The following is a 23,355-nucleotide window of genomic DNA, read 5'->3' as shown; positions in this document are numbered from 1 at the left end:
TATTGCAGTTTTGATAGCTTCCAAATTGAGTGGAACATGCCACATACAGTCAAGTTGAATTCTATTGCAAGTTCTGTAGTATTCAAGTCAAATATTTTGCAATGCTTTTTTGTTCACAAATGTTATGAATTAAATATATTTTTGGAAAAGCAAAAATGGAAAACAGGGATATGAAAAAGATCAAAGGAAAAAGAATGTCTGTTTCTGTTAAATTGAAAAATATAACTAACATGGTGCATGAAGACAAAGTGCCTACAGACCTGAAGGCACAGCTCTGAATGCTGGTGCAAGGCAAACCCTTCCCCTGCCATTTATGGAATGGTAGAAATTCAGTTATTTTTCTGTGCAATTTGGTAAATACACCAAAAGCATCAAGAATTCAGGAAGAAGTCCGCGAAAAATTTCATGGTAACAACAAAAGATCAGCACTCTACAGTTCAACACACCACCTCAGTGCATTTTGCGGTTCTGTTGGTTTAAAGGGTTTAGATGTTCATGTTACGCAATAAGGTTCATAATCCAACATTGCAAGTTCATCAGATATTGTGTTTTTGGGAAATGCAGTTATAGAGCCATAGAGATGTACAGCATGGAAGCAGGCCCTTCAGTCCAACCCGTCCATGCCAACCAGTTGATTACATAATGACTTCTAGCAAATGAAGGCTGAATGATAAGATGTTAACCTCCTTTATCTAAAGTCCCCTCAAGGTGTCAGCCTTGCTTAGTGGTGGCTTTAATGTGGCTGCAGTTTCAATTCCTGCTCTGGGGAGTCAGGCTAGGCTCATATTACCCAATGTAACTTGTCTGCAGCACTGAAAGAGATCATGCCACTTTTCAAATCAAAGCCCATTCTCTGCAAGAGCATGTCTTGAGTTAGTTCTATCCATCAGCCCTTTCTACAAATATTTTTTTGTCTACGCATTTCCTTTTTGAAAGGCGTGATTGAATCTGCCACCACCACACTCTCGGGCAAAACTTTCCAGATCCTACTCACTCACTGCATCAAAAAAGTGTTCCTGTTTATCACTATTGACTCTTTTCCAAGCTCCATAAGCCTGTGCTGTCTGATCCTTGACCCTCTCACCAACTGGAACAGTACCACCACGTCTACTCTTATCCAGACCCCTCATTTATTTGAACTCCGCTCAAACTCCCCTTCTTTAAGAAGAACAAGCTTGACCTCTCCAAGCCCACAGAACTAGAATCTCCATTTCAGGAATGATCCTTGCGAATCTCTCTAAAACTCCCAGAGCCTGACCTGCCTGGATCTGTTGGATGGTAATCCACGACCCCACTAGACCCCTCATGTGGATATGAGGGATCCCCATGGTGCTATATGAAGTCGAGATGTTCTATTATATTTGGCGGATACTACTGTGCAAATTACTGTCCCTTCTGCTTGCATTTAGATGGTAGTTATAATTCCAAAGTATTTTATTGGTGTAAAAGACCTGTATTAACTGTATAAAGGCCAGCTCTACTGGATGGAATGCATCTGTGTGAACTTGGTTTGCGAAGTCTCAATCTACTGCAGATAAAGGGTATTGCTAACAAAGCTAACATTTATTACTGTCCCTATTTGCCCCTGAACTGTAAAAAAAGCAAAATGTTATGTCAGTAACTAAGGAGCAAACCTTAAAAAAAATTCAAGTTCTCACCGTTCTGATTGGTTCCTCCAGATAAACCCCACTCCAAATACAGGGAAACGTGAGAAAACCAAGAATTGCAGAAGTGAAGACTGAGGAAATGACAGCTGGACTGACAAGATAGACAGTAGTTTTTTTTTACCTTATTCCTACAATACATACAGAAAATAACATGCCTGACAGAATAATCAATATTTGCTTTCCGCAATCTTCACACTTTTCTGGACTGGTCTCACACTCTCCCCAAACCTGGGTTTAGGGAAATCTCTGCTCCAAATCTCAATTCACCGTACTGCTTGTGCTCACTGACCTACCTTGGGTTCTGGCCTCAACTTTCCCCAGTTTCTGAAAGGGTTAACATTGCTGAAAGCATCAGCTGGTATCATGATGTCACATGGACTTGGGTTGGCAAACAGCTTTGAGTCTTGATGGAGTAAGACCTAACATCCTGGTCTCCCTCATAGAGTCACATCAATAGACAACACAGAAAAAGCCCTTCAGCCCATTCAGCCCATTGAAAATGTTCTAACCCCATTTTCTAGCACTTGGCACATTGTCTTGTACGTCTTGGGATTGCAAGTGCATATCTTAATACTTCTTAAATGTAGTGTTTCTGCTCCTATCATCCTGCAGACAGTGAGTTTCAGGTTTCCACCACCCTCCGGATGAAAAGCGAATTCCTCACGTCCTCTCTAATCCTCCTGCCCCCTTCTCTTTGTCATTGATCCCATCATCAAGGGGAGAAGCTTCTCCTCTCTACGTCCCTCATTAGTTTATGAATCTCAGTCATGTCCCCCTTCAGTCGCCTCAACTCCAAGGAAAACAAGCCCAGTCTGTCCACTCTCTCTTCATCAACTAAACTCTCCAGCCCCAAGGCAACACCCTGGGTAAATCCCCCCCGTGTCCTCTCCAGTGCTATCACAACCTTCTTATATGCCTTGCAGAACTACGCACAATACCCCAACTGTGATCTAACCAACATTTAACACAATCCCAGCATCACCTCATAGTCTCAGAAATGATGTCTGTCATAGCAACCTAACTTCTACCTTGCACGCTATATTTTGTTAATCATGATGTGGAGATGCCGGTGTTGGACTGGGGTGGACAAGGACAGAAGCTACACGACACCAGGTTATAGTCCGATAGGTTTATTTGAAATCACACAAGTTTTTGGAGTGCTCCTGGTGTCATGTGACTTCTGTCTATATTTTGTTAAAGTCAGAAGCCTTTTCTTCTGAAACCATTGGATGGTTTTCCTCTTCCACACAAGACCAGACAAGCCTGATGGTCTCTTAGGGAAGAGAGTGATGGCAACAATTCTACCATTTGAGTCTTACACCGTGACGGGTGCTGGCGAGGAGTGACATTACAACAACCCTTGTTTTGAAACCTCTCTGTTGTTTGTGCCCACCACCTCGCTCAGTAATCCCCTCCTGTTGTGCAAAGCTCTGAGATTGCAATGTTTCTAAAAATGCTTACTTCTTGGATTTCCCACTCTTTAATCACACCAACACTGGCAACTGCACCTTCTAATGTCACGGGTCTAGGCTCAGGAACTTCCTCCCACGACCTCACTGCCTGTCCACATCTCCCTTCCTCTAAAACAGTCCCGAATTCTTATCTCTTTGTCACATTTTTCTATAATCACACTCCTGTTCAGTGTTTTGGTGTACTTTAGTACGTAAAGAGGTGCTATAGGAATGTAAGTGTGGGAGGGAGCAGTGGCCAGTTAGCTCATGGCTAATTTGTGAATGTGAGTTACACTACAAAGCAGTAGATGTGTATTTGCAATGCCAATGCATTTAATCCCCGGATCAAATCCTGGGAAATGGGATTAGAATAATTTGGTGGTTGTTTTTGACCAATGTGAGCAAGATGGGCCAAATGGCCTTTTTCTGTGCTGTCGATCTCTATGACTGTAAGTATCTGATTTATAATACAACCCTTTAGGCAGTGAAGATTAAAGATTCTCTTGAGTAGACAGAGACTGTAAAGCCCTCTCTGTGATATACAGACCAATCTCTTTACTTCTTAAGTATAGTGGAGATTATGGATAGAGTTACTCCATGGAAAACCATTTCTCTGATCCATTAACTCTCTCGTCAATGTGCTGTTGCATTTTGAATGCTTCAATGTTTTCCCCTCTCTCAACCCTGCTTGGCAGATTAATGCAACCATTTCTGTGCTGTATTAGTTTATGGGGCATGAGTGTGATTCACAGTACCAGCATTTGGTGCCCATCCTTAATTGCCCTTGAACTGAATGGCTTCCAAAACCAATACAAAGAGCAGTTAACGTTCAACTACATTGCTGCAGGATTGGAGTCACATGAAGACCAAACTGAGTCAGGGCAGCAGGTTTGATTTATTCAAGGTCACTAGTGATGGATACAACAGTTAATGCGAGCTTCATAGTCACCAGATTCACTACTGAATTCGTATTCCCCTAACTGCCCTAGTGAAATATGACACAGTAGCTCAGTGGTTAGCACTGCTGCCTCACAGCACTAGGGTCCCAGGTTCGATTCCAGCCTTGGGTTATTGTGTGGAGTTTGCACATCTCCTTGTGTCCGTGTGGGTTTCCTCCCACAGTCCAAAGATGTGCAGTTCAGGTGAATTGCCAATAGTGTTAGGTGCATTAGTCAGAGGGAAATGGGTCTGAGTGGGTTACTCTTCGGAGGGTCAGTGTGGACTTGTTGGGCCGAAGGGCCTGTTTCCACACTGTAGGGAATCTAATCAATGTTATGGCAGCATTAGCCTGGGTCTCTGATGGAGTAATACCAAAGGGAGATGGCTAGCTCAGTTGGCTGGATAGCTGGTTTGTGATACAGAGTGACACCAGCAGTGTGGGTTCAATTCTCACACCCATAGAAGTTAACATAAAGGGCCCTCTTTCCTTCTCCACTTCTCCCCTCACCTGAGGCTTGTTGACCTTAGGATTAAGCCACCACCAGTCATCTCTCTCAAATCAGGGCACGACTCTCTGGTGCAGTAGGACTACAGTAATATTACCTTTCACCACTACACAATCATTTCACCGCCCAATTATCATGTTTGAATAAAGATTTTTTTCCAAGACCTTGAAGATTATCTTCATACTATTAACCAGTCATCTCAAATAATAGACTTTCAGGAGAAGCCATGGTTAGCTTGCCTTATATATTTTTCCGTACTTGCACCAGGTTTGTGCACTCGGAGGCTTATGAAAGGCCAGATGTTGCATTAACTGCAAGGCATGCTAAAAAAACTGGTTTCCTTTTAATTAGGATGGTATTCATTAAATGGTTGTTGGAGGTCAGTCATTTCAGCTCCAGGGCATCTTGCTCACCTTCCTCAGGGTAGTGTGCTAGATCAAACCATCTTCAGCTGTTTCATCAGTGATCTCCCCTCGATTATAAAATCAGAAGTGGGGATGGTCACCGATGATTGCACAATGTTCAGCATGATTCACAACTCCCAGATATGAAAGTAGCCCACGTTCAAATGCAACAAAATCTGGCCAATATCCAGGCTTGGGCTAAAAGGTGGTGAGTAACATTCGTGGCACACTTTTAAACAAAATGGGAAAATCATTTTCTGAGATTTAATTCTCGCCAAATAACAAAACTATTCCAATGATTATACCTCTCTAACAGCATTATCTGGATCTGGTTAATGTTTAAAGTGATGATATAAGGTGTGGGAAATACCCTTCATTCACCAGTGGGCCCAAAACGTTGTGAATCAGAGGCAGTGGTGATACCCACTGAGCACACATCGCATACACTCTCATTCCCTCGCACTGTGACTGATTCCCATATCGATACACATCACACGCTCTCATTCATTCACATGTGCATGCACCCATTTTTGCATACAGTCTCAAACACACACACATTCACACTCTCAAAAACATATACAGTAGCGCCTCGACTTACGAACTTAATCTGTTCAGGGACCCGGTTCGCGAACCGAAATGTTCATGAACTGAATCAATTTTTCCCATTGTTCGGATAGTGTAAGAATGCATGGACGTAGCAATGAATGTTGATCACAGCGCACGCGCCAAAGACAAACTGAATGAGATCACACGGGGCCCAAGAGCTTTTGAGTTCAACAAGCACTTAGCAAAGCAGAACAATTAAACCACATGGAAGCACACGGGCTTTTTGCGTTCATACCTTGAATTTTGTACATACGTTGAAGCAAAATTTTCCATACAATCCTGTTGGTAAACCGATTTGTTCGTGAACGGGGTCGTTCATATGTCGAGGCGTTACTGTACATTCAGTCTTGAGCACACATTGAAACTCTCACTGTCACAAACATACGTTGACTCACATGCACGTTCACAATCAAATACATTCTCACTCTCACACTTAAATCACACTCACATTTTCAAACACACTCACTCATATTCACTCTCTCAAACCTACACAGATTCCCCTCAGTCACATTCTCTTTCACACACATGGCTGCATAATTTCTCAAACACAAGTAGAGATTCACTCTCAAACACTCACATACACACTATCAAACATACACTCACTCATAGAACATAGAACAATACAGCACAGAACAGGTCCTTCAATCCACGATGTTGTGCCGACCATTGATCCTCATGAAAGGTAAACCTAATGTATGAACCCCCAAATTTCTGTGACCATATGCATGTCCATGTGTCTCTTAAATATCCCCAATGACCTCGCTTCCACAACTGCTGCTGGCAATGCATTCCATGCTCTCACATCTCTGTGCATAAAGAACCCACCTCTGACATCCCCTCTATACTTTCAGCCAAACAGCTTAAAACTATGACCCCCCATGTTAACAATTTCTGCCCTGGGAAAATGTCTCTGGCTATCGACTCTATCTATGCCTCTCATTATCTTGTATACCTCAATTAGGGCCACTCTCCTCCTCCTTTTCTCCAATGAAAAAGTCCGAGCTCAGTCAACCTCTCTTCATGAGATAAGCCCTCCACTCCAGGCAGCAGCCTGGTAAACCTCCTCTGAACCCTCTCCAAAGCATGCACACCAAGATCCCTCTGTTCCTCCACACTGCCAAGAATCCTGTCTTTAATCCTGTACTGAACTTTTAAGTTCGACCTTCCAAAATGCATCACTTTGCATTTATCCAGGTAGAACTCCATCTGCCACCTCTCAGCCCATCTCTGTCAAACCCTGTCAAGTGTGAGTTTGTCCATTTTGGAAGGACAAATAAGAATGCGGAATACAGGGTTAACGGTAGGGTTCTTAGTAAGGTGGAGGAGCAGAGGGATCTTGGGGTCTATGTTCATAGATATTTGAAAGTTGCCACTCAGGTGGATAGAGCTTGTAAGAAGGCCTATGGTGTATTAGCATTCATTAGCAGAGGGATTGAATTCAAGAGCCGTGAGGTGATGTTGCAGCTGTACAGGACGTTGGTAAGGCCACATTTGGAGTACTGTGTGCAGTTCTGGTCGCCTCTTTTTAGGAAAGATGTGGAAGCTTTGGAGAGGGTGCAGAGGAGATTTACCAGAATATTGCCTGGAATCGAGAATAGGTCATGCGAGGATAGGTTGAGAGTGCTAGGCTTTTTCTCATTGGAACGGTGAAGAATAAGGGGTGACTTAATAGAGGTTTATAAGATGATCAGGGGAATAGATAGACAGTCAGAGACTTTTTCCCCAGGTACAACAGAGTGTTACAAGGGGACATAAATTTAAGGTGAAGGGTGGAAGGTATAGGGGAGATGTCAGGGGTGGGTTCTTTACCCAGAGAGTAGTGGGGGCATGGAATGTGCTGCCTGTGGGAGTGGTAGAGTCAGAATCATTGGTGACCTTTAAATGGCAATTGGATAAGTAAATGGATAGGTGCTTAAGCTAGGACAAATGTTCGGCATAACATTGTGGCCGATGGGCCTGTTCTGTGCTGTATTGTTCTATGTTCTATGTTCTGCATCCTGTCAATGTCACGCTGCAGCCTACAACAGTCCTCTATACTGTCAATGACACCTCCAACCTTTGTGTCATCTGCAAACTTGCTAACCCATCCTTCAATCTCCTCATCCAAGTCATTAATAAAAATTACAAAGAGTAGAGGCCCAAGAACAGAGCCCTGTGGAACACCACTCACCACTAACGTCCAGGCAGAATACTTTCCTTCTACTACCACTCGCTGTCTTCTGTTGGCCAGCCAATTCGGTATCCAGACAGCTAAATTTCCCTGTATCCATTCCTCCTGACCTTCTGAACGAGCCTACAATGGGGAAACGCATCAAATGCCTTGCTGAAGTCCATATACACCACATCTACTGCTCGACCCTCATCAACTTGTCTAGTAATATCCTCAAAGAACTCAATAAGGTTTGTGAGGCATGACCTGCCCCTCACAAAGCCATGCTGACTGCATTTAATCAAGCCATACTCTTCCAGATGGTCATAAATCCTATCCCTCAGAATCCTTTCTTTCATCTTGCAGATGACAGACGTGAGACTGACTGGTCTGTAATTGCCGGGGATTTCCCTATTTCCTTTCTTGAAGAGAGGAATTACATTTGCCTCCCTCCAGTCCTCAGGTATGACTCCGGTGGAGAGCGAGGATGCAAAGATCTTCGCAAGCGGCGAAGCAATCACATTTCTCGCTTCCCAAAGCAGCCGAGGACAAATCTGGTCTGGCCCTGGCGACTTGTCAATCTTAATGTTCGTCAAAATTTTCAGCACATCAGCTTCCTCAATCTCTATCCATTCCAGCGTGCTGACCTGCTCCTCAATGGCTTCATTCACTACAAGCTCCTTTTCTTTAGTAACGACAGAAGCAAAAAAACTCATTTAGGGCTTCCCCTACCTCCTCAGACTCTATACACAAGTTCCCTATGCTATCCTTGATCGGCCCCACTCTTTCTTTGATCATTCTCTTATTCCTCACATACGTGTAAAATGCCTTTGGATTCTCCCTAATCCTTCCTGCCAAGCCTTTTTCATGCCCTCTCCTGGCTCTCCTCAGATCATTTTTGAGCTCCTTCCTCGCCTGCCTGTCATCCTCTAGAGCTGAGCAAGACCCTTGCTTCCTCCACCTTACATAAGCTGCCTTCTTTCTTTTGACGAGAAGCTCCTCCGCTCTCGTCATCCAAGGTTCCTTTATCTTACCATTTCTTGCCCATCTCAGAGGAACACATTTATGTATCACTCATAACAACTGTTCGTTAAACAGTCTCCACATGCCTATAGTGCCCTTTCCATGGAACAATTGCTCCCAGTCCATGCTTTCCAACTCACGTCAGATAACGTCATAGTTTCCTTTTCCCCAATTAAATATCCTCCCATTGTGCCTGCTTCTCTCCTTCTCCATTGCAATTTAGAATGTGAGGCAGTTGTGGTCACTGTCACCAAAACTCTCTCCCACCACAAGATCTGACACCTGCCCCGGCTCATTGCCGAGCACCAAATCCAAAATGGTCTCTCCCCTCGTCGGCCTGTCAACACACTGAGTTAGGAAACCCTCCTGAACACACTTTACAAAAACAGCTCCTTCCAAACCATCTGCTCGAAGGAGGTTCCAATCAATATTGGGAAAGTTAAAGTCACCCATTACAACAACCCTACTACATGCACACTTTTCCAAAATCTGCCGACCTATGCTTTCTTCAATCTCCCTGCTGCTATTGGGGGGCCTGTAGTAAACCCCTAATGAGGTGGCTGCTCTCTTACTGTTCCCAATTTCCACCCATACTGACGCAGTAGTCAGACCCTCCTCCACAATGGTAACTTCTGTAGCTGCGATACCCTCTCTTATTAGCAGTGCTACACCCCCTCCTCTTCCCTATTCTTTTTAAATGTTCTAAACCCTGGAACATCCAGTAACCATTCCTGCCCCTGAGAAACCCATGTCTCTGTTATGGCCACAGCATCATAGCACTAGGTGCTGATCCATGCTCTGAGCTCATCAGTTTTATTCCTGATGCTCCTTGCATTAAAGCAAACACACTTTAACCAATACCTTTGTTCTTTCCCAGTGGCTGTGCTACCTCTTTCTATTGCCTCATCTCTATCAACTCTCACCACCAGTATATAGGTCAAGTTCCCACCCCCCTGCCATACTAGTTTAAACCCTCCTGAACCACCCTAGCAAACCTTCCACCCAGGACATTGGTCCCCTTCCAGTTCAGGTGCAACCTGTCCTTCATGTACAGGTCCCACCTTCTCCAGAAGGCATCCCAATTATCTACATATCTGAAGCCCTCCCTCCTACACCAGCTGCGCAGCCACATGTTAAGCTGCACCCTCTCCCTGTTCCTCGCCTCACTATCTTGTGGCACGTTGATACACTCACACATTCATACACTCACACATTCATACACTCAAAGACATACATAATCTCACACACAAAAGCTCACGCACACATGAAATGCACCCACTTATACACATTCAAAGACAGGTGTCCACGCTCTCCAACACACCTATTTAATCAGCGGAACCGTTTGAGGTTGGAATAAATTTGTTTGCTATTTTGTAATTTAAGGGGCATTGAGGCTATTTGTGGCAAAAACCTGTGATGGTTCCACCCAATCTGACATCGGATTACCTCTCCGTGGAACAGGGTTCAAATCAGACCCATCCCTGGAGTTTGCTGTACCATCAGGGAACTGAAGATAATCCAGATTCACTCCATCAAAATAAAGTTGTGTGTAATGTGAGCAACGGCAATAGAATCCAACCAACCATTGTTGATTTCAGGTTTTCAATCTTACAACTGAGTCATGTCAGATTGAATGAAGAATGATGAGTCAACATCTGCTTCGCGAGTTGACTGATTTGTTATCTTCCTTCCTGAGAAGACATTCCCCACATGGCTGCCTTTGCATGTTGTTTGAAACTACTCAGTTTTACCCCTTTTGACTTTGCATTCGTGTCTTTTTCTTTAACGTTTTGTTTTACTGAACAGACAGGGAACCCTGGGTTTGATCACTGCACTGGCCTCAGGCCCATGGGATCTCGGACCTGCTCTCTACCTGCCCCACAATGATTGAACGGAGCAGCATGGTTCAATAACTTCACATCTTCACCGAGGGAAGTTAGGGATTATTGGAGATTGGTGCAGGTTCAACAGGAACATGTTACCTTCCCCGGATCAATGCCAGTGAACACAATGATTACAGCCTGGGTGTTAGTGCGATCTATTTTGTTAATTATCACTCAATCAGTGAAACACTACAGCAATCACTGACATCATGTTACAACACAAAGCTGCCTCAGACTCACCACTGAGACTTAGGCATGACATTGAGAGGAAGAGCTGGCCAGGTTCAGCTGGGTCTATCCTCCCTCTCTGAGCTCTGAGCTCACACCCCTGTGATGGTAGCCCCCAAGTCTTCAATATTCTTTCTTTTGTTTCTTTTGATATTCTTTTGATATTTTGAATGTTCAATCACATTCTACCACCCCACCCAAGTGGCACATAGATCTGTCCCATTCTTTGTCTTTCTGCCTTTACCTCAGTTAGTTTGGATAACCAGAAAGGTCACGTAGCCCTTGTCACCACAGTCCTGCTGAATCAGAAGTGTATAGTTCTGCCTTTTGCACAGTTGACTATTGTTCCTGTGAAGTTGGCTTCTTTTCCCATTCTTGTTGTAGCGATGTAGCTGTTCACCACACTGCTACAGTGGAGGTATGTAGATGCAATCGTCCAATTCTAAACAGGAAGGAGGAGGAGGAACCTATCTGTCATACTCCTCACATGTGTAGCTCCTGAGGACCAGAGGAAGAGACTCTGCTTGAGAACTGCAGGTTCGACACTGCGGACGTGTGCTGGTGGGGGAGAAACCACAGGGGTCATGTTGCGAGTCGTCGGAGCTGCTGGAGACCATCGCTGGATCGTGATTGGACTTTGGAGGATCGTTTAGTTGTGCTGACCTGCTCTTGGTGGATCTTCATGCTGGCTTCAGCTTAACGCCAATTCAGGGACCAGCCAACCTCAGAGATATGGCCTCAGCAGCCGCTCGCAGCCCAGGCCAGGGCATTCGTAACACAGTCAGGGTGACTGTGAGGAAGGTGGAGGAGCACACACCGGTTGATCGGACAGTGTTCATGAAAAAGATTTTGCTGGAGTGCTGCAGGTTTGAAGCAGCGGACGTGTACTGCCTGCAGGATTTCCCTGCAGCAGGCTACGTTGACATGACCTTCAGGAGCGTGAAGAATTGTGTGAAGGGTTGTAACAATCCATTCGTCGGTGGCACAGTGGTTAGCACTGCTGCCTCACAGCACCTGTAGACCCGGGTTCAATTCCCGACTCAGGCGACTGACTGTGTGGAGTTTGCACGTTCTCCCCGTGTCTGCGTGGGTTTCCTCCGGGTGCTCCGGTTTCCTCCCACAGTCACAAAGATGTGCGGGTCAGGTGAATTGGCCATGCTAAATTGCCCGTAGTGTTAGGTAAGGGGTAAACGTAGGGGTATGGGTGGGTTGCACTTCGGCGGGTCGGTGTGGACTTGTTGGGCCGAAGGGCCTGTTTCCACACTGTAAGTCTAATCTAAGTCTAAAAAAAAATATGTACAACCTTCACATCCCAGCAGCGGATGTCCTGACCTTCCTGAGAACAGGATCCTTTTGGGATCTGGACCAGCAAACGACAGGTCAGGGTAACCCTGAGGGTCGATGCCAGTGGGGACATCCTCCACCAACCCTCCAGCTTCATGATCAGAGGAAGCAGAGGTCACCTGACGTACACAGGGCAGCTGAAAGTGTGCCGAACCTGTGGGAGGTCAGGCCACATGGCGGCGGATTGTAAGGTGACCGTCTGCCGAAACTGCAAGCAGGAAGGCCACCCGACCAAGGAATGTAAGGAGGCCAAGAACTGTAATCTGTGCAGAGAGGCGGGCCACATGTACAAGGCCTGCCCAAGACGAGGGGCCGCTACCTATGCACAGATGGCCGGAGGTGGCAACATGAGTCGTGGACCGCCTAAGACCAGCGAGGTACCACAAACCAGCATGGAACCGGTGTCTGGTGGCCCCCAGAGGGAAGGGCAGGCGGTAGCGGAGCAGATGGCAGACAGTGGGGAGGTGCAGCAGCCGATCCAAGCTCCTTCAAGAGAGGCGGAGGAAATGGAGGAGGAGGGATCAAAGGAGGCAGAGGATTGGATTACAGTCAAAAGCAGGAAAAGGAAACCTTGCCAGGCCCCCAAAGCCACCTAGCAAAGGGGGAAATGACACCTAGACGACGAGGATGCAGGCAGTTCTTCCGATGGTGAGGACGGGAGCAAGGAGGGATGTCACCAGAGGAAGAGACAGAGCGCCGTGGGGAAAAAGGAGGGCAGCACTGCCCAAGCAGGGAAAGACGATCCCTGTGAGGGGATGGGTAAAGACCTCCCCCTACCCGGTGAGAACCAAGAGTTACCCACCGGCCCACAGCTCCAGGAAACTGGGAGCAGCGGTCCTGTGACAGCCCCGCTGTCAGACAGAGAACTGGTCTGTGTGGACTCTGGGTCTGACCCGAAGACACCAGAGTGGGGAAATGGCCCCAGCGTGGAGCTGGACAGCTACCTCATCCCTGGGAGGGTCCATCAGTTTGCCGTCACCATGGGCATGCACGCTGCTACTCCAGAGAAGCAAGACCAGCAGCAAATGGACATCGGTAACTTTGTAAACTGTTAAAATGGGGTTAAAAATTGCCAGCATCCATATGCGTAGCATCAAATCAGATACGCAATGTGTTTCTACGATGGCCTTCCTGGCTAACGTTAAAGCCAACATCCTGTTTCTGCAGGAGTGTGGGATAGGTGGACGGCACGGTGGCACAGTGGTTAGCACTGCTGCCTCACAGCGCCTGAGATCTGGGTTCAATTCCTGACTCAGGCGACTGACTGTGTGGAGTTTGCACGTTCTCCCCGTGTCTGCGTGGGTTTCCTTCGGGTACTCCGGTTTCCTCCCACAGTCCAAAGATGTGCGGGTCAGGTGAATTGGCCATGCTAAATTGCCCATAGTGTGACGTAAGGGGTAAACATAGGGGTATGGGTGGGTTGCGCTTCGGCGGGTCGGTGTGGACGTGTTGGGCCGAAGGGCCTGTTTCCACACTGTAAGTCTAATCTAATCTAATCATACAGCAGCTACAGGAGATGGTTGAGATTGTGGGCCCATGGGCCGTCAGTTTGGTCGGGGGGGCAACCTGGATATCCTGTTGCGAGGAAGCAACTTCACCATCTCAGAGGTTAAGGAGGTGGTGGGTGGGCACCTCCTCATCACCGACGTCATGTACAGGAATGCTCCCCTGAGACTGATTAATGTGTACGCCCCAGTGAGTAAGAGTGAACGGTTGGCCGTCCTGCAGCAGCTTTCACTGTTGCTGACTACGTCCAGGCCGGTCATTCTGGCCGGAGACTTCAACTGTATCATAGGTGCAGATGGACGATCCAACGGGGGGAGGGAGACAGTAAACTGGACGCCACGTCCAGAACCCTGATGGACACGGTCAAAGATGCCAAGCTGCACGACGTCTTCAGCACCCCTGCAGATGGAGCGCAGCGTAGATACACCTGGTCACGGGCAGACGGGTCTATCCACAAGGATAGATTACCTGTTTGTGTCCCGGGAAATGTTGAGGAGCTCAAGAGGGATTACGCAGGTTGGAGAACTGTGAAGCCCCTCTTTGAGTCCCCAGTGGACTGGTGGGAAACAGTAAAAGGGATCATCAAGAGGTTCTTCATCCTCAAAGGTGTTCAGGAGGCGAGAGAGAGGCAGGGAAAACTGTCCCAGCTCCAGGAAAGTATGCAGAACCTGCTCCTGCTGCAGACGATGGAGGTCGATGTCATGGAGGACCTCAAGGAGGTGAAGGGCCAGCAAGCCTCACTCTTTGCCTCGGAGGCTTCCAGGATAATCTTCCGGTCCAGGGTCCACTCGGTGGAGCAGGACGAGACGTGCTTACGTTTCTTCTTCCAGAAGGTGCACAAAGAGAGCTCTGTGCTCAGCAGCCTGAAGGAAGAAGACGGCTCGATAACGTCATCTCAGGCTGATGTCATGAGGATCAGTAAATCCTTCTATGCCAGTCTATATGACGTGAAGCCGACCGACAGCGCGGCCTCCTAGTCGTTCCTGTCCTCTATCACGGAGGTCTTAGACGACAGAACACACGAGAGGCTGGACCAGCCGCTATCTCTGGACGAACTGACCAAGGCCCTCGAGTCCTTCGAAAAGAATAAAACTCCCGGAAGCGATGACTTACCGTTCGAGCTCTATTCTGCTCTGTGGGACTTGATTGGCCAGGACCTGCTGGAGGTGTATGTCAGTATGCTTCGGTCAGGTACCATGAGTGAATCCATGAGGAAAGGCATCATCACCCTCATCTACAAGCGGAAGAGGGAGAGGGAGGAACTCAAAAATTGGAGACCAATCTCACTGTTGAATGCGGATTACAAAATTCTGTCAAAGGTAATCGCCAACTGGGTCAGGTCTGCTCTGGGGTCAGTGATCCACCCTGACCAAACCTGTGCTGTACCGGGCAGGAAGATCGCTGAGGGTCTTGCACTCCTCAGGGATACGATCGCCTACGTGCAGGACAGAGTGTTGGACACCTGCCTGATCAGCCTGGACCAGGAGAAAGCCTTTGACAGGATATCACACAGGTATATGAGAGATGTTTTCTCCAAAATGGGCTTTAGGGAGGGAATCTGCAACATTGTCAGTGCAGTCTCAATCAATGGGTGGAAATCAGATAGCTTCCCAGTCAGATCTGGAGTCAGGCAGGGCTGCCCTCTCTCTCCTGCCTTGTTATTGTGCTGCATAGAGCCATTTGCCGAGTCCATCAGGAAGGATGCGAGCCTGAGAGGGGTAACTATTCCTGGCAGCGGGGGCCTGCAGGTCAAGGCCTCCTTGTACATGGATGAAGTCGCTGTTTTATGCTCTGATCCACTGTCCGTGCACAGACACTTGTGCATATGTGACCAGTTTGACTGGGCCTCGGGGGCCAAGGTAAACCAAGGCAAGAGCGAGGCCATGCTCTTCGGGAAGTGGGCGGACCAATCCTCAATCCCCTTCACATCAGGACCGACCACCTGAAGGTGCTGGGTATTTGGTTCGGGGGGGCTGGGGCGTGCGCCAAGTGTTGGGAGGAGCGTATCAGTAAAGTGAGACAGAAACTGGGCAGATGGAAGCTACGGTCACTCTCCATCGAGGGAAAAAACCTGGTCATCAGGTGTGAGGCATTGTCATCGCTGTTATACATGGCACAGGTCTGGCCAATCCCAGAACCTGTGCTGCTGCAGTCACCCGGGCCATCTTCCAGTTTATATGGAGGTCAAAGATAGACCAGGTCCATAGGGACTTGATGTATAAAGATCAGGGCAACGCAGGAAAAAACACACCCAATGCCACCTTCACCCTGATGGCCACCTTTGTGTGTGGCTGCATCAAGCTGCGCGTAGATCCCTGGTACGCAAACACCAAGCGTCACTACGTACTGAGGTTCTACCTGTCCCCGGTGTTGCGAAGGATGGGCCTGGCCTCGCTGCCGCGGAACGCTCCGAGTAGTTGGACCATTCTGTATCACTTGTCCTTCATGGAGAAGTTTATGAAGAAAAATACTTTTGACCACAAGTCCATCAGGAAGTGGTCAGCATGTAGTGTCCTTGAGACCCTTTGGGAAAAGGAGAGGGTAAATCCTATTGAGCGGTTCCCTGAGCAGACTGTCAAAGCCATTTGGCAGAATGCCTCATTGCCAGAACTTTCCAACAAGCACCAAGACATGGCTTAGCTGGTGGTGAGAAGGGCTCTGCCTGTGTGATCCTTTATGCACGTCCGGACTCTCAGCCGCACTGCACGCTGCCTTCGAAGCGGCTGCGGTGGGGACGAGACTGTCACATGCCTCCTTCTGGAATGTGCCTACGCAGAAGAAGTCTGGAGAGGAATGCAGTGGTGTTTGTTGAGGTTTGTCCCGAGCAGCGCCATGACGCGGGACTCCGTGCTCTACGGTCTGTTCCCCGGGACGCACATCGAGACGAACATCAACTGTGCCTGGAGGATCATCAACTCGGTGAAGGACGCTCTCTGGGCGGTCTGAAACCAGTTGATCTTCCAGCTGAAGGAGTTGACCCTGATTGAGTGTTGCAGACTGGCACATTCCAAAGTCCAGGAATATGTGTAGAGAGACGTGCTGAAGCTTTGGGCAGCTGCCGCCAAGACGCGGTGAGGAAAGACCACCACGTAACATCTGCCTGCCTAAGCACAGGGGACCGACACAGTAAGGGGGTTCTGCTGATCCCCAGCTGAATATGTGGATAGTAATCATACAGACCTGTATATAGGAATGATTACTCTGTCTCCGTATGCAAAGAAATGGAACGTTTACTTATGTATGGCATGACCAATTGTGCAGATCACCAAAATATTTTATGAATAAAGTATATTTTTGAAGTAAAAAAACAGTTGACTTCAGACCACCTGTCCTGTTGTGGGTATACCGAAGGAATCTTAGTAAATTTCTGCATTATATCTTATAGATGGCACTCATTGCTGCTACTGAGCATTAGTGGTGGAGGGAGTGAATGTCTCTAGATGTAGCACCAATCAAGAGGACTGCTTTATCCTGGATGGTGTCGAGCTTTCTGAGTGTTGTTGGAGCTGAACACATCCAAGCAAGTGGGGAGTATTCCATCACACTCTCGACTTGTGCCTAGTTGGCAGAATTTGGGGAATTAAGATGTAATTCCTCATAGGAGGATCATGAATGTCAAGGAGTGATGGTTCGATTCTCGCATTGGTGATGGTCATTGTCTGGCATTTGTGTGGCTCGAGTGTCAGCAGAAGCTTGGATATTATTCAGGGCTTGCTGCGTTTAGACATGGTCTGCTTCAGTTTCTGAGGAGTCCTGAATGGTGCTGAACTTTGTACGGTCATGACTGAACATCCCCATTTCTGATCTTTCGATGGAAGGAATGTTATTGGTGAAGCATAGGGCACTATGCCGAGGAATGCCTGCTACAATGACTAACACATTCACGTCCATGCCAACCTTCCCTTCCCATCACCACCATCCACCTCACAGGGGGTGGCCTGTCTATCTAAACAGGATTGCCTCATTTACCTGGCTTCTGGGGTATTCATGGTTAGTGCTCATTCTCAGTCATTTACAGTTAAGGTTAGAGCCAATGACCAGTAAACCTGGTGGCACTGTTAAGGTCTGAGAATCTGCCCAACCTCCAACTGTCTACCACCTCTGGAGGTGTAAGCTTTATCCTCAGGAATGCAGGTACCTGACTGGAGTCTAAATCCATCTGAATTCCGAGAAACGGGCCAGTCCCTTAACTCTCTCCACAGTTGCTGTCAGAGCTGCTGAGTTGGTATTTGTAATCAGCCTATTCAGAGAAGGTATAATACACCTCTGGAGCAGTTAGGACTTCAACCTGGTCCTCCTGGTTTAGAGGGAGTGAGACTACCACTGTACCACAAGAGCTTACGGACCTGCTGAGTATATTCTGTTTTGATGAAAGAAGTAATGTTGAGATTGGAGTTAGATCCAGGTTGATAAGGACAGAATATTTAACATCCCTGAAAGCACCATAGTGAACCAGTTGTGTTTTAACAACAGTTCAGTGGATCATGCTCACTTTTATTGGTATCTTTGACGTCTGAATAATTTTTAAATGGACATCAAAATTTGGAATTTGAACTCTTGTTAACTGCGTCAATTATCCTGGCCTCAAGTAACAATTGCAACATTGTCATCCTCATCTCCAGTGAAATCAATGCTCCATTTACATTTTTAAACTCACATTATCAAACTACACTTAGGATTGTGTTCCTGTATAAGTGATTTCCGTCTCTTGTATACCACTTTAACAAAGCAATATTCAGGAAATGTTCATGATAATGAATGCTGCAGATTACCAACAATTGTGCATCTATGCCTGAAGATCTGAGACTAAATAAGATTTACAAGCACGTTGCCTGGGTTGGAGGGTTTGAGCTATAGGGAGAGGCTGAATAGACTGGGGCTATTTTCCCTGGAGCATCAGAGGCTGAGAGGTGACCTTATAGAGGTTTATGAAATCATGAGGGGCATGGATAGGGTAAGTAGGCAAGGTGGGGGAACCCAAAACTTGAGGACATAAGTTTATGGCGAGTGGGGAAAAATTTAAAAGGGACCTTAGGGGTAACGTTTTCATGCAGAGAGTGGTGTATCAATGCTAGAGGAAGAGGTTGAGCTGGTACAATTATTACATTGAAAAGGCATCTGGATGGGTATATGAATAGGAAGGGTTTGGAGAGAGATGGGCCAAATGCTGGCAAATGGGACTAGATTAATTTTGGATAACTGTTCGGCATGGACGAGTTGTACTGAAAGGTCTGTTTCCGTGTTGTACAGCTCTATGGGTCTATGACTCAAAATAAATTTACAGCAATGTAGATTATCAAAAGCCCTCCACCACCAAATGCTTTGCAGAACTTTTCTTTTTTTCTGTGCATTCCAAACAGAGGACAATTTTATCGTGATCTTTTGTTGGATATGACAAATTTCTATTGTGCCAGGAACTGACTTGATCATTGACAGTTTGAGTGTGTGAGGAGTGAGAGAGTGTGGTCTGGGAGTGGTTTCGGTGACTTGCTCTGGTGACTTACATTTCAGGCTATTCGATGACAGCTATCAATCATTATTTGTAACTAACCTCTTCAGGCATGTTATGACACCCCTCCCTGAGAGCAGATGGGGCTTGAACCCAGACCTTTTGGCCAACATTCCACCTAACCTTTCTATGCTTGGTAGCACCTTTAGAAGCTGACATACTGACATGTTGATCAGTGTACGCAGAGGCTGTGTGGCTGAGCAGCTGAAAGATAATATTGCTTCTGGCCCAGAGAAATGGACACTACCATTCCACCTTTTCCCCCTTTTCTATCTGAGTCTAATTATCATTGATAATTATCTAATCATCAGGATAAACCACTAGAATCTGAAGACGATGAGGTTCTTGTTTTACATCAGGGTGTAATTTATTGCAAGAGGTTGGATTAATATTGATTAATAGAGGTTAAGACATCATAGAATTGCCTCTTCAAAGGACTGCTTTCTCATTCGTGAGAGACAATTGTGATAGTTTAACTGGAGGGTTACCATGCCTCAGGCAAGGGAGTGGATAATGAAAGATTAGCAGTAAGAGTGTGAGAGGGAGAGAGTTAGGTTTAACTTAATATGATCATGAAACATAAAAACATGGAAAGTAGGAGCAGGAATAGGCTGTTTGGTCCTTTGATCCTGCTTCTCCCATTCATTATGGTTATGGCTGATCTTCTAGCTCAATAGCCTGTTCCTGTTTTCCTCCATATCCTCTGATCCCTTCAGCCACAAATACATTAACCAATTCCTTGAAATCACACCGTGGTTTGGTCTCGACTGTTTTCAATAGCAGTAAGGAGGTAAGATATACATCTGTCATAGAAATCTAGTATCAGGAGCAGTGTCCATGGAATTACCAAATTGCCAGAAAAAGATAATTTGGCTCACTGATGTCTTACATGGAAGAGAATCTGCCATCTTCACCCAGTCTGCCATTTATGTGATTCCCAACCCACAGCAATGTCAGTCGACTAGTAAACCATTCAGTTACCACCTTCCCAAGAGTATTGTACCCACACCCACTTCTGATCCCTATCCGCCATTCCATACGACCATAAGAAATAGGAACAGGAGTAGTCTGTTCAGCACCTCAGACCTTCTCCAACATTTAACAAGATCAGGGCTGATCCTGACATTTCTCATGTCCACTTTCCTACCCTTTCCCATGCCCTCACTGACAAAGAATCAATCTACCTCAGCTTTAAATGTACATAAGGATTCCGCCCCTACAGATCTCTGTGGTAAGAAGTTCAACTCACTCAGAAAGTAAATTCCTCCTCAACTGAGTTGTAAGCTGGTGCCCCTTTATTCTGAGACTATACCCTCTGATCCTAGACTCTCCCATGAGGGGCAACATCATCTCAACATTTACCTGATTGGTATCACCTTGGATAGTACTGAGTAGTCAGATTGGCCAGTCCTTTCTCTAGCTCAGGGGAATCCATGCCCAAGGGGGATGTATCCTAGATGTTGTTCTCAAACTCAGCTGGTCAGCACAAATTGAGATTCAAATTTCCGTGCTTCAATCGGATTTAATTTTTTCTTTATTCATCCATGGGATGTAGATGTCACTTTTGGAATATCAACATCTATTGCCCAACCCTGGCTGCCCTCTAACTATTCTGAAACAGCATTTCAAAGGGCAATTAAGGGGCAACCAGTTCAGATAAAGATGGTAGATTGTCTAGCCCAATGAACCAAAAGGGTTTTAATGGCAATCGCTGGTAGTTTCTTGGTCACCACAACAGACTCTAGCTTTCAATTCGAGATGGCATTAATTCAATTTAAATTCCATGAACTACTGGTGTGGGGTTTGAAATCATGTCCAGAGATCATTAGCCAAGAATTCCAGATTACTCGTCTAGTGACTCTACCTCCACACTAGTCTACTCATAACTGACTGGCACTGTCTGTGTTTCTTTTTGATTTGATATCATCGAATCTTACAGCATGGCAAGGTGGTATTTGGTGACTTGTACCTGTTATTCTTTGAAAGGTCTATTCACTTAGTCTCACACTCCTGTTTGCTCTTCATTGCCCTATACCATTGTCCCTTCCAATTAGATAGCTCATTGTCATTTGAAAGTTGTGATTAAATCTGCTTCCATCATCCTTTCAAAGCTAGGATTCACATGACACCAGGTTATACGCTTCCCTCAGACCCATAGTCTCCCTACCTAGTACACCAACATACAGACTAGCTAAAGAACTCCACCAAAATCTAGAGCATCTAATTGAAGATTCTCGCCACTCCATTCACATCACCCAAGAGCTCCTGAACACCATCAAAGACACCAAGATAGAAGAGGATGAAATAATAGTTTCCTTTGACAGCCCTTTTCACATCAATTAACATCGACCTGGCCAAAGAAACACTGGCATCACTACTAGGAAAACCAGGACCACAAACACCAGACAGCACCAAACTCATCAGCAAAGACAACATCCTCAAGGAGTGGACCTGTGCCTCACCACCCACTTCACATTCAATAACAAAATCTACAAACAAGTCAATGGAACACCTATGGGATCACCAATATCAGAGCTCGTAGTAGTAGCAGGAATGCAGAGACTTGAACAAGCTGCCCTCCCACTTATTCAACCTAAACTTTGGGTCCGCTACATAGATGACACCTTTGTCATCACAAAATGGAACAAAATAGGAGAAACATACAGCACCATCAACAATATCCTGACAGGCATAAAATTCACAAAAGAGGAGGAGAACGACAACAGACTCCTATTCCTAGATGTGACAGTTGAATGTACAGTAAACAGACAGCTTCAAACCAATGTCTACAGAAAAACAACAAACACAGACCAAATACTTAACTTCAGAAGCAATCATCCCAATACCCACGAATGGAGCTGCATCAAGACATTATTTCACCAAGCTATATCTCACAGCATCACCCAAGAACTACAAAAAGCAGAAGAAAATATCTATACAATGTTTTCAAGAGAAATGGTAAGCCAATAAGCATAATCTGCTGATTCCTCAGAAACAAACCCAAAGAAGCTGACACAATGCAACCAAAACTATAGCCACATTACCATACATCAAAGACATGTCAGAAATGACTTCCAGACTACTCAGGCCCCTTAGCATCATTGTAGCCCACAAACCTACCAACAGACTTAAACAGCGACTAATGAACCTAAAGGATCCAATAAATACCACCAGCAAAACCAGTGTCATTTACAAGATAGTAAAAAATGAGGTCTGCAGATGCTGGAGATCACAGCTGCAAATGTGTTGCTGGTCAAAGCACAGCAGGTTAGGCAGCATCTCAGGAATAGAGAATTCGACGTTTCGAGCATAAGCCCTTCATAAGCCCTATTGTCATTTACAAGATACCATGCAAGAACTGTAAAAAACATTACATCGGACAAACTAGCAGGAACCTTGCCAACAGGATACATGAACACCAACTGGCCACCAAAAGACATGACCCACTCTCACTAGTTTCCATACATTTGGACAAAGAAGGACACCACACACATCCTAGGACAGGCGAAACAAAGAAACACACGAGAATTCTTAGAGGCATGGCATTCTAATCAGAATTCCATCAATAAACACATCAATTTAGATCCTATCTTACCTCCCTCCCTTGTGAAAAAGAACCAGAAATGACATCACCCACCTTAAGAAACCAAGACCTATAAGTAGAGAGGTAGGACTTATCCCCAGCACTTCACCAGAGGCTCTCACTGTTGACGTTACCTAGTATGGTGATGAAACATCTGAAAACAAACCTTCCAGCTCAGCGAGCTAACTTACATACTTAACACCAGGTTATAGTCCAACAGGTTTACCTGAAATCACAACCTTTCGGAGCGTTGCTCCTTCATTAGGTCGCTTCTTCTGACTTTGTCCACTCTAATCCAACACCAGCATCTCTGCATCATTGTCCTTTCAGGCGGTATGTTCCAGATCATAACAATTTGCTGTGAAAAGTACTTTCTCCTTATCTTCTCATCTGGTTTTTTGATCAAAGATCTGAAATCTGTGCCTCCTGGTTATCAATTCTCCTTTCAGGGACATAGTTTCTCATTATTTACTCTTTCAAACTCATAATCCTGACGTGGAGGAGCCAATGTTGGACTGGGGTGAACAAAGTTAAAAATCGCACAACACCAGGTTATA

The sequence above is a fragment of the Hemiscyllium ocellatum genome, chromosome 26, assembly GCF_020745735.1.
Source record: "Hemiscyllium ocellatum isolate sHemOce1 chromosome 26, sHemOce1.pat.X.cur, whole genome shotgun sequence".
Lineage (NCBI taxonomy): Eukaryota > Metazoa > Chordata > Chondrichthyes > Orectolobiformes > Hemiscylliidae > Hemiscyllium > Hemiscyllium ocellatum.
Note: the sequence above shows the minus strand (reverse complement) of the source record.